General features: G+C 40.9%; 1 protein-coding gene across 13 annotated transcripts in view; it reads right to left on the reverse strand.

The window, feature by feature from the left end:
* The window catches only part of FYN (FYN proto-oncogene, Src family tyrosine kinase), a 109,945-nt gene that overhangs the window by 63,888 nt on the left and 31,665 nt on the right, over window positions 1-14,392 (reverse strand). Inside the window, exon 1 of one of the 13 annotated variants that reach the window (XM_081186719.1) lies at window positions 12,766-12,836. The exons of 11 other annotated variants lie outside the window; for them this stretch is intronic. The gene's annotated coding sequence lies outside the window, so the exon portion shown is untranslated. Of the gene's footprint in view, window positions 1-12,765; window positions 12,837-14,392 lie in introns of those variants that run through there. One more of the 13 variants, XM_081186722.1, reaches the window with a different exon arrangement.

Consider the following 14,392-nt stretch of genomic DNA (forward strand, 5'->3'; position numbering starts at 1 on the left):
TTGGAATGACAGAACGGGAGCGGTGCTTTGGAGCCTGCACAAGTCAATCAGACTTGGAAGAAAATGAACAGGGCAGTGCAGCGCGGAGTGTTGGCACTCTAGGGTCAGGTGATTTGTCACCTTGGCATTAGATTTGACAATGGGGCTCTATACAGACCCACTGGGGTGCACTTTCTGCAGGGGGAAATGAGGGCTAGCTGCTCAGTGTGTGTAATAGAAGCAGGGATTGGTTGAAGATGCAATTGGTTTGGCAGTGAGTCAGTGGGAAGGGACTAACTTGTGTGGTGGATAAAGTATTAAGTTGGATCCTTAGTCCCCTCAGTCCAAGAAATCAAGGTATCCTGTTAAATGAATCCAGGGTGGGGGTGCTTCTGTCCAGACACCCAGATGGGCACTGAAGAGCCACAGCATCACCAATATTGAGCGGGATTGCCCTGATTTGATGTACATCATAGGGCAACTCTTAAGCTCGGTTAAGCCTATCAAACAATAAAGCAGCAGACAGGCAATTTGAGCCAGGATACACACCCAAGGCATGTGCCTGTAATCAATAAAGTTGTGGCCTGTTTTATATCCCAAGTGGTTGTCCTCTGTTTATTTGCAATTTCACCATGCCTTGGCCCACCACCCATTGCTTTACTGTGCCTGGGGCCACAACATCAGTCTCACATACTACATGCTACACCACTTTTGAAGTTCAATAGTGCTTCAGAATCAGTTTATGCTACAGCATGATGGATGGATGTTGCTTTTCCAAGAAAGTCCTGCAGGACACACAAGCCTTTAGGCATGCCTCAAGTAGTTCCCCTAATTGCCACTGCTATCTCCTAGCTGTGCCTTGCAAGTCTGAACAATTCAATCTGTAAAAAATTTGCTAATATTTAAGCATTTAAATTCAGTGGTCTGATTAAGAAATTAAGACAACAAAACATTCAAGCAAGGGGCTATGCTTAGGCTGCAGAAGATATTTGTATTCATTAGATTTGAGATGAACTGTTTTGTTGCTGTTTTTAGAGCTTTCTAAATTGCATATTATAAACGGCAGACAGAGTATGGTGTTTTTTCTCCCTCGTATGAGTGTTGAAATTAGGATGGGAAAAGTATTACTGCCTGTGGCATGTATACTAATCCCACTGTTCTATCTGGTCACAACTTTTTGGTAGGTTTTTTTAAAAATCTGCACAACAAGTCGGGCCGAAGATGGCAGCAGGTCAAAATAAATGAGAATGTATACCATGAGAAACAATGCTTCTCTCACACTGTGTTCAACTTTCTTAAACTACTGTTTGCCTCCAGTTAGAAAGAGTGTTTTATCATTCATGAGAATGAAAGTTTTTATAATTCCTTGGGTATAAAAAGCATCAAGTTCTAGCATAATACAAAAAAAAGCAGGCAGGAATCCTTCATGACTTCAAAACAATTCCATAATAAAAAACTTCATACCAAATGTTTCAGAGTGTAGCCAGGAGGCTACCAAAGTTAACAGGAAGACAGTTGCCTTCTAAACTTGTCACAAACTGTGTACAGAGTTAGATCAAATTGAAAGCATGCTCAGGGGTCACAGAATGCCGATCAGCCATTGTGGCACACTAAACAATTCACTGCAAGTTCCACTTGCCTCCATTTTTATTCAGGCATCATCTCTTTACGCTGAATGAAAGAAACACAAGTCAACAACTCCTGCTTTCTCTTTAAAATCATTTTAGCTGCTGATCCCCCCCTCCTTCAACCACAACAAATATTGAAACCAAGACAAGATCAGGGATTGATGTTAGTCCAAAACAACTGATTATGTAAACTGTCAAAAGTGTTAATTCATTTGTTTAAATTTATAGTATGCCTTATGTGAAAGTCGAACCTAGAAATTATAACTCCTTACAAGATAGCTAAGCTAATTGCATTACAAATAATTCACTATATAGTCTTCCCTGCTTGCCCTTGAGGAGGCAAGAGCTCACACTGAAACAGGCACATACTATGAGGCAGCCACATACCAAGCATTTTGCAGATGGGAACAAAACCCCCATTTATAGGATTCTTTCAATGAATGAACTTATGTCAATAGAGTGAGTTGTTTATAGCTTGAACCATACTTGGTGACTGCCCTTTTTAAGGAATCACATTTCACAACTTGAAAACTCTTTTGAATCCCAATAACTTACAACTTACAAGTTCTTGTTCCATTACACATATTCTACCACCAGCAGACACAGAATCTCACTGTGTTTCCAGCAAAACTGTGCTGAACACAGCAGCATTCTTATACTTGCACAGTATTATCAATTATTTTTCATTTCAGAGCTGATTGCTTAGGACTCTCTCTGTTGTGTTCTAATCAGGGAAATAATATTTTGCTGCAGTATCTACTGCAGTTACTACTAGTCTATCAGCCACACAGTTCATATGGTCCACAGATCAAGTGCTCAGTACAAATCACTTTCCAAGAGCAGAAGAACATCATTGTCCACTTGCACATACTAATTCAAAAAATGTAAATGCATTTTGCAGGCCATTTCATTCCCTTAGATCTACTAAGGATTTAATCAAATTTAAAAGGACTTTCTGTTTTTGTACAGAGAGGCGCGCTCTCTCTCTCTCTCTCTCTCTCTCGTGTGTGTGTGTGTAGAGAAATCTACCTCACAAGCCAAACTTTTTTTCTTCATGTAGGAAAGAACAGCAGAAGCCTTTGTCTTTTGTTCAAAAAAGAATCGCAGAAGCAGAGCTCCGAAGATGCACTGGGGCTGCTAGAGTTACAAGACTCCAGTTGCTAGATCACAGACATAGGCTCAGACCAAGGTATAGTAACTTTTTATTGTGTTCAGATGCTGCAATACAGAGCGGCCACTGGAAACATATTATTCTATTCTCAATATCTATTCTGGTTCTCAAACACTGCAGAAATGATGGTATTTAGTTACTATTAACATCTACATCATTTAGTACCAGGCTATCTTAAGAACCACCATCTCTCCATATACTTTAAGATCATTAGAGGTGGTCCTGTTAAGAGTACCTTTCCTACAGACAATGGTCCTTCCTGGTGGTTCCCCTCAGGCTATGGGATGTACTAGAGACACTCACTGGGTCCACTTTCTCTTGGCATGTATTTCAATTCAGCCTTTTTCTGATATGTTGTTTGGCCTTTCAATTTTTTAAAAACCACTATATTATTTGCATGAATTGTAAGGTAAAAGGTAAAGGACCCCTGGACGGTTAAGTCCAGTCAAAGGCGATTATGGGGTGCAGTGCTCATCTTGCTTTCAGGCCGATGGAGCCGGCATTTGTCTGCAGACAGCTTTCCAGGTCATGTGGCCAGCATGACTAAATCGCTTCTGGTGCAACAGAACACCATGACGGAAGCCACAGAGCACGGAAACACTGTTTACCCTGTAACTTTACTTGGCGCTTTACTGTTATTTAAGTGTGATTTCATTCTGAGGATTTTGCTTTTCTTTTTTTAAACAAACAACAAGATGAGCTTTGTTGAATTTCAGAATCATGAATTGAAGGTATGAAGTTGCATTACACCAACTCTGACCATTGTTCCATCCTCCACTGTACTGTCTGTTCTAATTGGTATCACCTCTCCAAGGTCTTGGGTCAAGTCTTTCCCAGGCTGGTATCTGTGATCCTTCTAACTGGGGATCCTGGGAACTGAACCTGGGGCATTTTGCAGGAATATCATGTGTTCTTCCCCTTCCCTTCCCTTCCCATGTCAGACAAGCAGCCTGATTGAAATAGAAGGCTTTTCTGATATTATTTTAGGAAGCCCATTTATAGAGCTGTGCTTCACAGTAGTTCATTAGAACCACCTTCCCTCATCTATACACCACTGAGTATCAGGGCTAAAGCATGTCCACAAGTAGTAAATTTAAGCTAAGCAGGTAGATTTAAGAATTACATTTCACGTTATTTGTAGCAGTGTTACCATGAGCCACTCCATGGTCAAGACTGAACTACACCCTACTATTCCTTAAAATATTGAGTGCTTAAGAAACATAAGAGCAAAATGTCTGTCCATGTTGCAAGTCCAAAATTCCTGTTGCTTTCAAGGAGAACATATATTTATCCAATATTTTAGAATTTTATTTTAAAAAATACCGTAATCTAATTACATTTACAACCAGCATTAGAAATTTTTGTGGACTGCAATTCACATTTGGATCCAAGACAATTCATGCACTTACTGGGCCTATGGCTGGCTTCTTACTACTTGCTAGGCTGATGTTTTTCATCGGCCTAGACTCAAGAGCGTTTGTGGTTCGCATGAGTGCTCTGTCACAATGTGATACATTTCCTGTCTGGAAAGCAATTCGGCGCAGGAAAGAGTGTTAAAACCCACACATAGTACGTGATGACTGAATATCTGCCTACTACACCTTGTGCACATACGTGTTGTGCCTGCAAAGACACAATTGCATGCAGTTTACTGGCTCCTGTAAATCTTGCATAAAGTAAAATAGGTAAATAGGTAAAGGTAAAGGACCCCTGAACGGTTAAGTCCAGTCAAAGGTGACTATGGGGCTGCAACGCTCATCTCACTTTCAGGCTGAGGGAGCAGGTGTTAGTCTGCAGACAGCTTTCCAGGTCATGTGGCCAGCATGACTAAACCGCTTCTGGTGCAACAGAACACCATGACGGAAACCAAAGAACACGGAAACGCCCTTTACCTTCCCACCACAGCCATGTGATTATCACACATGGCATCCCTACACATTGGGATTTACAATTTTCCTTCATTGAAGCTTTCTACGCAGCTTCCTTCACAGTCTACACAGAACATACATTTTTGATGACATGCCTCAGCATGCCACTGCCCAATCCAATTCTTATTTGTACCGCAGCCCTGAAAAGCCTTTTGTGCCCATGAGAGTATGTTCTGTGCACATGGACAAGTCCTAGGGCCTTCCAAGTTAAATGCCTTTAGTGTATAGGGCCATCAAAGCTCAAGTTTTGGGAATGCATATTGTGTGCTTTTCAGATATTTATTTTCCTTGCATGTATTGGACATATAGCTGTAAGTAATGATGACACACAAAAGGTTTTCATTTGTTAATGTAATTTTATTTCAGGCCTTGCTTCAGAGGAAGGAAACCTTGGGGAGCTACAATATTTACTCTGAAGTTCAGAATGCTGACATGTAGCAAATGTTCCACAAAACGGATTCTCAATAGCTAAATTCCCTATAGGGAGTCAGCATCAACATCGTGTTTGAAGATTCGTCCCTCACATACTCTCTCCAAAAAAAGAAAAGGAAAAGTGTCAGAGCAAGCAACTGTGAGTCCCAGCTGTTCAAACCGTTCATTTTTCATAGCAATCCTATTCTTAGTCTAGAGCTCAACGGAATGAAAAGAAATATTGTCTGAAAGAGATTACTTTTCTATGGCAGCAACACTAAGTGCAGTTACTTGAAAACTCAGTGTGGCTTACTTCCAGTTAGACATGCAAAGGATCATGCTGTAAAAATGCAATTAACTCTGTGAAACCAATCTATAAAACTTATTGGTTGCTTTTTTAATGTCATAGTAATATTGGATTCATAGTGTTTACTTGCTGACAGATGCCTAATGGACAAAATACAATCCTACCAGGGTCTTTTTCTCCTCTAAGCAGCTGGACGCATTTTCATGTGTCCAAATATCCTTTGGCACTTCCTGGCACTGTAGTACTTTAAAAATGTACTCAATAGGTTTCTGTTATAGACCTTCTATGTAACATAGACTACATCCCCACTCTTCTCTACAATGTGTTAATTGTTACCCCTCTGCTGCAGAACTCTAAATGGCACAACTGGCAAATTACTGTCTTTGTAAATAAGGTTGTTTGTTTTAAAATTCAAATTTTGCTAGGAAATAAACAGTGCAGCATAGGATGCACAAACATAACACGTACAACTTAGTAGTTGTATGTGCAAGGCCCATATATGATAGATAAGAAATAAATATTATCTTGTATACATAAGGTACTTTCCGACATTCCGTCAATTTTCCCCAACACTCCAAGAAAGAAAGTCCAAGATGGGGCCATACAGTTTGGAGCAGGCTTGGGTCTGATTGCCAGTTGTTGGGGGCTGTTCCAATGATGCCATCGACTGCTTCACATATATACTTCATCTATATGCTTAAGTCTAGTGGTGGTTTGCTTTCTTGTTTGTTTTTTGTAATGCTGAATTTATTCTGTGTCTGCTAAATTGTTTATTTTTGTTACTTTGAATTTACCGACATGTTCCATATTTTGAAGTTTTACTTGCCAACTAGGAATCAGAAACTTAGGAATTCTTTAATGAGGTGTAAAGTTTATGGCGAGGGATGCAGGTGGCGCTGTGGGTTAAACCACAGAGCCTAGGACTTGCCGATCAGAAGGTTGGCGGTTCGAATCCCCGCGACGGGGTGAGCTCCCGTTGCTCGGTCCCTGCTCCTGCCAACCTAGCAGTTTGAAAGCACATCAAAGTGCAATTAGATAAATAGGTACCGCTCCTGCGGGAAGGTAAACGGCGTTTCCGTGCGCTGCTCTGGTTCGCCAGAAGTGGCTTAGTCATGCCCCGGCCACATGACCTGGAAGCTGTACGCCGGCTCCCTCGGCCAATAAAGCGAGATGAGCGCCGCAACCCCAGAGTCGGTCACGACTGGACCTAATGGTCAGGGGTCCCTTTACCTTTTTTAAAGTTTATAGCAAACAGAGAAGTAACAGGACAGCAAATAAGACAGGAAGAGTCAAGATCAGGAGCCAATCCACATATCGCTCCTGAACATGAATTGTCTCCTTATTCATCTTAATTCTGGGTAAAGTTATGTTGACAATGAACTTAGACATAACCAACACTGTTTAGAATTAACAATACAGGCAACTCTCAATTTATGTGATGGTTACGTTCCAAGGCACTGCGTGTTTAAGTGAAATCATGTATATTTGAAGCACCATTAAAAAACCCTGTAAACACCCCATTTTGCTCCTGCCCTGCTCCTGCCCTTCCAAGTTTGGCACAATGTGCCTAAAACAGTCACTGCCTGTCTTGCTTAAGATTGGTGTTAATGTAACCCTTCGCCATAGCTAGCTATAGTTAACTTGGGGTAGGGTAATTCGAAGTGGTCAAATCTTTACTTCACTTTCTTCCCATTAGAAAAGCAGCTGTTTTGCCCAACCATGTTCACTCACAACTTTTGGTGAGTGAATGAAGAGACTGCCAAAAACCATGATGATTGTGGAGTGCATAAAATATTGCTGTTAGAATCTATCCTGACACAGCTCTAATGAACTAAAAACAGGATTAGAAGGAATTAGAAAAGCAACACAGGAAATCAGTATAATGGTGTGTACCACTCCAACCAACAATGTGGTGGAATACAGATAGCTGTACTGAATACAGGAAATGTTAACTTACAGCTGAAGCAGCATAACAACAGACTTCTCTTGGTTTTGTAGTGGTTTGGTAGCCTCTTTGTGTGAGAGAGGCTTTATCTAGAACTTCTGATACACACTGTGAAGACAAAACTGGCTTCAACAGTTTTCCTGCCATAGCTGATTTAAAATAGTTGCAGAGAGTCACCCAATCTGGACTCTGATGATCTCCTGCAAGCCCCCATCTTCTCTTGTGACACTACCTGTCTGTTCCTAATCACCCTATTTTCAGCTGCAGAAAACTTTCTGGAAAAGCAAATTTTTCCATTTTCTGAGTTCACTATTAATAATAAATGAATGCCCATTGCAAAATACAATATTAAAAGTAAAAGAAACATTTCAAAATAAATGAGTCTCTAGGACATTTTCCAGTGCAAACTGAAAACTTTCTGATGCAAAGTACAGTACCATATGCAAAATTTCCATTCAAAATTTTATGGAAACCTACATTTCTGCTCCTTCCTCAGCCTGTTTGAGGTGTCCACCTCTCCACTGGCATAACCAACTGCACATTGCTTCTTAACTGCCGTGCTGTGTAGCCCACCTTGGGGAAAGCCTATTTTTCTTGGCAGAGAGGGCAGTGGCTTAAAGACAACTTTCATCCTGTGTTCCTTCTACTGCAGCGTTGAAGAACCCTTTTGGCTCCACAGACCAATTTCATGTGTGCAGGTGTACCTACCTGTTGATCACTTGACATCAAAATAACAACAGGTGACTGGATGCTCTGAAATCCCAAAGTAGGGACCTCCAGCAGACTTCTGCTCTACTGCCTATCATCAGTTGAATTCTGCTTTCCATTGCAAATACACAACCAGGAGTGAACCCAAATGTGCACTGGCACCTGCATCTCTATGGGCATGGTTTGATGAGCATGGCCTTGTGGGCCAAATCTGAAGTCCTGTCAAGCCAAGTTTGGCCTGTGGACCTGAGGGTCCCCACCACTGTTCCATTGGGATGGGCCTGACAATGGGTCTAATGAACACAGCTGACTACTGTCAGCCAAGGCAGCACCGGTCAAAGCAAGGCAATGAAAACACTTTAGGCTAACTGGTGCTATATACACTATCTACCTTTGCAGAGGATTCAGTAAATCAAACACTAAGGAATGTGCTGCCATATCTGAAGGGAGGAGATGAGAGAAAATCACACCTGTTTGTTTCCACTGTGTGTCAGGCCTTATGGACAGCTGTGAGGGTCCAAACATTAGCATCCTACTCTCCATCATATTATGTCCTCATCTTAAAGATATCTGATGGCAAGGAATACAGTGGTGCCCCGCAAGACGAATGCCTCGCAAGACGAAAAACTCGCTAGACGAAAGGGTTTTTCGGTTTTGCGTTGCTTCACTAGACGAATTTCCCTATGGGCTTGCTTCGCAAGACAGAAACGTCTTGCGCTTTTTTCTTAAAGCCGCTTGAAGAGGCGCAGTTGCGACGGACCGTGCTTCACAAGACGAAAAACATCGCAAGACGAAAAGACTCGCGGAACGAATTATTTTCGTCTTGCGAGGCACCACTGTAAAGGGACAAGACACCACAGATATAGTGTGAGAAAATCTTGCAAGTTCTGTTCATATTATTCACCTTGCAATGATATACAACTCCTTGAAAACTAGAGGATGTAAACAGCTGACTACCAAGCACAAACACTCAAGTGAGATGGGCAGAGCTAAGCATACCTCACTTTACCAGTCCACTCACTTTACTTTGTGAAATTCCTTGTCGACTATGGCTATTAGGTAGGTAAAACCAGTTATAAAATGCAAAGCTGAACAAACAATCTTCAAAGTATCAGGACAAAGTGAGGAGTAAAACAGAGGCGCATGAGAAAGTTGTGTTGGTTCAAGTGTTAGGTGAAACGTAAGTAAGAATGATAGCTATGATAACCAATGCCAATTCCAATACCTGATTGCACATAGTGGGGAACCTGAGGCCCAGACATGAAGGCGGCACTTCAGGTGTCTCTGTCTGGCCCTCAGGACTCTCCCTAGGCCACATCTCCTTCCCAAGCCACATGTCTTATCCCCAGGCCACACCCCTCTCTCTCTCTCTCTCCTCCGCATCCTCCTTGAGTGCCCTTGTGTGACTGGAGCTGTGATAATGCTTCCTGCTTGCCTCGATTGACAGTGTGTGGGTTTGAGTGTGTAGAAACTTCCAACTTTTGCATGGCTGGAATGAAGCCCACTGTACAAAGGTAAGAGCCACATCCATTGTTACACCCATTTCTGCCTCTGCAGCTCTTGGAAGGCTCCTGCTGAGAGCATATAAGCATCAGGCTGAAAAGAATTCCCCACCCTAATATAGTAAAAAAAGAAAAGGTCTAACCAAGAGAGCATTGTTAAAAAACAAAACAAAAACAGCCTGCAGGTGCAAGCCTGGATTAAGACTCCTTCATAACACTATTAGTTATAAGAAAACATTTCTATTTCATTTTTAAAGGAACTGCGCTTAAAAAAATAAGCCACATTTTAAAAACTGGTTTTTTAAAAAAATCTCTTACACAAATCCATTCTTGTAACGCTAATGTCTCCTTTTTGAACTTGAGCAATAGATAGCTACATCACACCACAGGAGGAGAGAAAATGCCACCATGTGCTTCAAATGTCAGCCTTGTTCTACTTTGCTTTGACATTAGAAGTCTGGCAAGATATTCTAAACAATTGCAAAGAGTTCAGAAGAGAGCGCTCTGGAATTTGATAGAGTGGAAGGGTAGCCACAATTTCAGAAGTATTTAATAGGGGTGAGAAGTGACCACAAGATTTGCCTTGTATCTGCCGTGTTTGAGAGCATCCTGATCTGTATTGTTTTGATTCAATTCTTTATTTGGGTCCAAATCTGATACGTTAAATCTGCAGCTCTATTTTATCCCCATATAACGGGGGTAAAACACATTGTTATTTCAACATCTCTCATCCACAACACTGCGATTGAAATGCCCTGGGAAAGTAATTCCCAGTGGAGAAGGTGGAGAAATGCTATTGGGTGACAGAGAGAAGGCAGAACTGCTCAACACCTACTTTGTCTCTTATCTTCACCCAAAAGGAAAGCGGTGCCCAACCTTGTGATAATAGAATAAAGAATGTAAGGAGGGTGCTGCAGCCCAAGACAGGAAAAATAGGTAGTAAGGGAACACCTAGCTACTTTAAATGAATTCAAATTTCCAGGGACCCATGAGCTTAACCCAAGAGTGCTAAAGGAGTTTGTGGATGGTCTCAGAAGGTCTCTCCACAGAAGGAAAGGAGCGAGAGACTTCCCTGCTCTTCTGTTACAACCAAGTGCTACTGAGTTCTCTGCTTCAGCATTACATGAGATTTCAGAATACCTGTGGAAATTACTTCCATACATGTAGAAAAAGCCCAGGTAAATGACAATGAGTTTTTGGAGATCAACAAGACAGACTTTGCTCAAGACAACACTATGCTCAAGCAATTTCTGCCAATTCATTTTAAAAATCTGCTCATCATGAGTTTCTTTTTTGAATATTTGATTTTTACAGGGTTATTCATTCAGATCTACATTTCATTTTCTTTTATCCAATTTTCTATACAAGTAATGAACCAATAAACCAGATGAGTAAGTGCTGACCTATTTCAATCAAATGCCTTAATTTGTATTAAATTTAAAGTGTAGGAGGTCCCTCCTTGGCCCCTCAAAGCACCAGATGCTGCTCCTAGCTTCCCTCCAGCTTCAAGCATCAATCTTTGTTTAACTGGTGCTGTCACTATACCTAGTTTCCTGAACTGCATGCATGTACTTGGGTCCCTATGAAAGCTATGCTGTACCAAACCTATATTTCATGCTGAATAGTTCTTTCCCCAACTCTGGTAAGGGTTGTGGGGATTTAATATGCAGGCAAAGGGATAACACAAAATGAGACATTGAAAGTAGGACAAAAAGTTAGAGAGTAGGTACTTCCAGGCAACCTGCTTATTGAACATTCATACTAATTTGTTTGCATGAAAATAAGAGGACACTAGCTCTTTATTGAGGATTTGTTCTGATTTGTGTGCAGGGAGTTCAGCAAATGTTATCCCACACTTTTCAGGGCCTTTCACTGTTACTGTACTTTTCTTATTGCAAAAAAATCTGATTTTGAGAAGTAAATTTCTTGCAAAATAGTTCCAAATCAATTCTAATTGTGTAGCCTGAATTTGATGGTTTGTGATTGAATTTCAGCAGGAAACAGTGACACACTCTGGAGGTGCCCAGTGACGGAGGAAAAGGAAAGGGAGGAAATATAACCTGACCAAATAAATCGGTTCACACCTCTGCCACAATCAAAGCTAACAAAGACCATAGAATGAACACAAATATAATGTACACCAGAGGTCTAAAAGCACATTCATCTCTGCAACTATGTATGTCTGGGCCTCAATGGTGTCTGGGAAACCATTTTCATACATTTCTTGTATACATGCATGTGTGCAAGAGCAGCCAAGAAACACACACACCCCTACATGGTTTTCATTTTATCTATAACTGACACAAAATCATCAACACACAAGGACGTTGCAATAAACCATTCTGATGTTTCACAATGATAAGACCTATAAAATGCCTTCCTTTCACACACAGAGCTCACACAAGAAGTAATGCACAGCTTCCTTCACTCTCATTATGTCTTGTTCTTGAAATCAGCATTTCAGTGCTTATTATTTTGTTCAAGCTCGTGTTATTAATGCTGTTTCTACATCCAGGACAGAGAAAACAGGCATATTTTTTTCTTACTTACAGAAATTTTTCTAAAATAACATAATGAGGGAAGCAAGATAATCAGGAAGTTCAAGTACACCAGAGATCTCAATTAGATTCAGGGTGTATTCTTTAGCTTTTATTAACCCTTTTGTATTGGTCGAATGCCACTGAAATAGACATTCTTCCATTTCTCTTTGAAAGTACGCCAAAGAGTAGAAAATACCATATACAGTGGTACCTTGGGTTACAGACGCTTCAGGTTACAGACTTCACTAACCCAGAAATAGTACCTTGGGTTAAGAACTTTGCTTCAGGATGGGAACAGAAATCGTGCTCTGGTGGCAGCAGGAGGCCCCATTAGCTAAAGTGGTACCTCAGGTTAAGAACAGTTTCAGATTAAGAACGGACCTCCATAAGGAATTAAGTTCTTAACCCGAGGTACCACTGTACAGTTACAAACAGGAGGAAACGACCACACAAAAGTTAACAAGACATGTATCACCACTGCTACTAGTCTAGCTGTGCTTTAGTCCTTCTTCCCTGTCAACCCTCCTGTAAAGCATAATTTGATAAACTATCCAGAAAACTCTAAACCCACACACAAACTCAAAGGCTTCATCGAATATATCTTGCCCAGGTGTTACTATGAATTCACAAGGAAACTTTTACCAACCTGGTGCCCTCCACAGTGGTCAGCAGCGTCCTGACCAGTATCTCTTGAAAGGTCTCAGTAAATACTCCCTTAAAATCTAAAATGCATAAAACACTGTTTGCTCTTCTTATCTGCAGTGGCTCAGACTCTCATACATTATATAATCCCCCCTTAACATGCATACTTTTCATTGGATGCCAGGACTGGGTACCCTCCCTCCCTCCTGTTCTGAACAGAGGAGAGGTGCAAAGAGCTGAAGTGACACAACCTGCAAGTGTAACCACAGTGCTAAACAGATTGTGCTCAGGAAACAACAGTGTGAGCTTTTGGTTTCTGCCTGCTTGAAGACTTCTATCTCTACAGTAAGGAGGTTTCTGGAGCAATAATCAAAATCATGTTCTAATCAATACAGATGTACTGCAAACTATGGTTTACAAACCCATTTCAAATCATGGTTTCTGGTTTCTAGACATTTGCAAACCATGGTCTAGCTATTCAGATGGCATGATGTAGATGATCATTCCAGGTTTCATAAACCATGATTATGAAGCCAGAACAAATGCCAGGGATGAGTTTTTCTCCTCTTCCATACCAATGTGGCACTTCATTTCTGGATTGTATTAAGACAGTTACCCCATTATGTCCAACCAAGGAATTCTAGCTTAATGTCATATCTAGCTTAATGTCATATGTTAATAGAACACACCTTAAGCCAAAGTGTCTTGTTCTGACATAAGAGGGAACTGTGGCTTAATACAAGCTAGAAATAAAGCACTGAAGTGGTACATGAAGGAAAGAGCACTAGTTTTTTTCTTGGTTCCAGATCATAGCTAAGGAAGAGAGAGTTTAACCATAATCCCTGATCTGGATGATACAGCTGCTGTATCACGCTGAGCTAAAAGGACCAGCAAGAAACAGAGTGTGTGCAACCTAATCTCCAGAAGATTCGCACAGTCCTGATAAGCCATGACTTGGCTTACTGTGACTTGTGAACCAGGCCACTGTGTTGATGGCTGCCTTACTGTGTGTTCTTTACTGATGACAAGGTATGAAGCTTTCTACCTCATCTCATTGGAAATAGTTCCAGGAAGGTCTCCTCTTTTTCCTGGTGTTTAAAAAAATTAAAGTGTAAGGTAACTACAGTGTAAAGGCAGTGCCTTCCTTCCTGGAAGTACTGTGTGATATAGGTGAACGCTTCCAAGAATGAACTCTAATGCAGTTGCTTAGTGCTTCTTTCAGATTGTTGATTTAATTCACCCGACTGTAATAGGTAACACTTAGAAAGTGCTGCCCAAAGGAGAAAACTTATAAAAGCAAAAAAGAGTCATCAGTTTAGTAACTCCCCTCAATTGCCTAATCCTCCAAAAGCCCTACTAGTAAAAGTCTTTTCAGGCTTGCTATTTTTTAAAATTGAAATTATGAATGAATTAATAAGGTTTGAAATAAAATCCATTCTAGTTTGCAGTTAGCACAGAATTTTTTTAAGCTGTATACAGATGCATTATGACTCCTATTTAGAATCCATTTATAACAATATGCATTACTCTTCCTAAATCTCAGGTGGATAAGTGCACACAAATCTGAGTTTTGCTGTCGTATTCCAAAACACATGTCAGAGGAAGTACTGAAAAAGAATTTGGGACAGGTG

Source organism: Podarcis bocagei (assembly GCF_964188305.1).
Source record: "Podarcis bocagei genome assembly, chromosome: 3".
Classification (NCBI taxonomy): domain Eukaryota; kingdom Metazoa; phylum Chordata; class Lepidosauria; order Squamata; family Lacertidae; genus Podarcis; species Podarcis bocagei.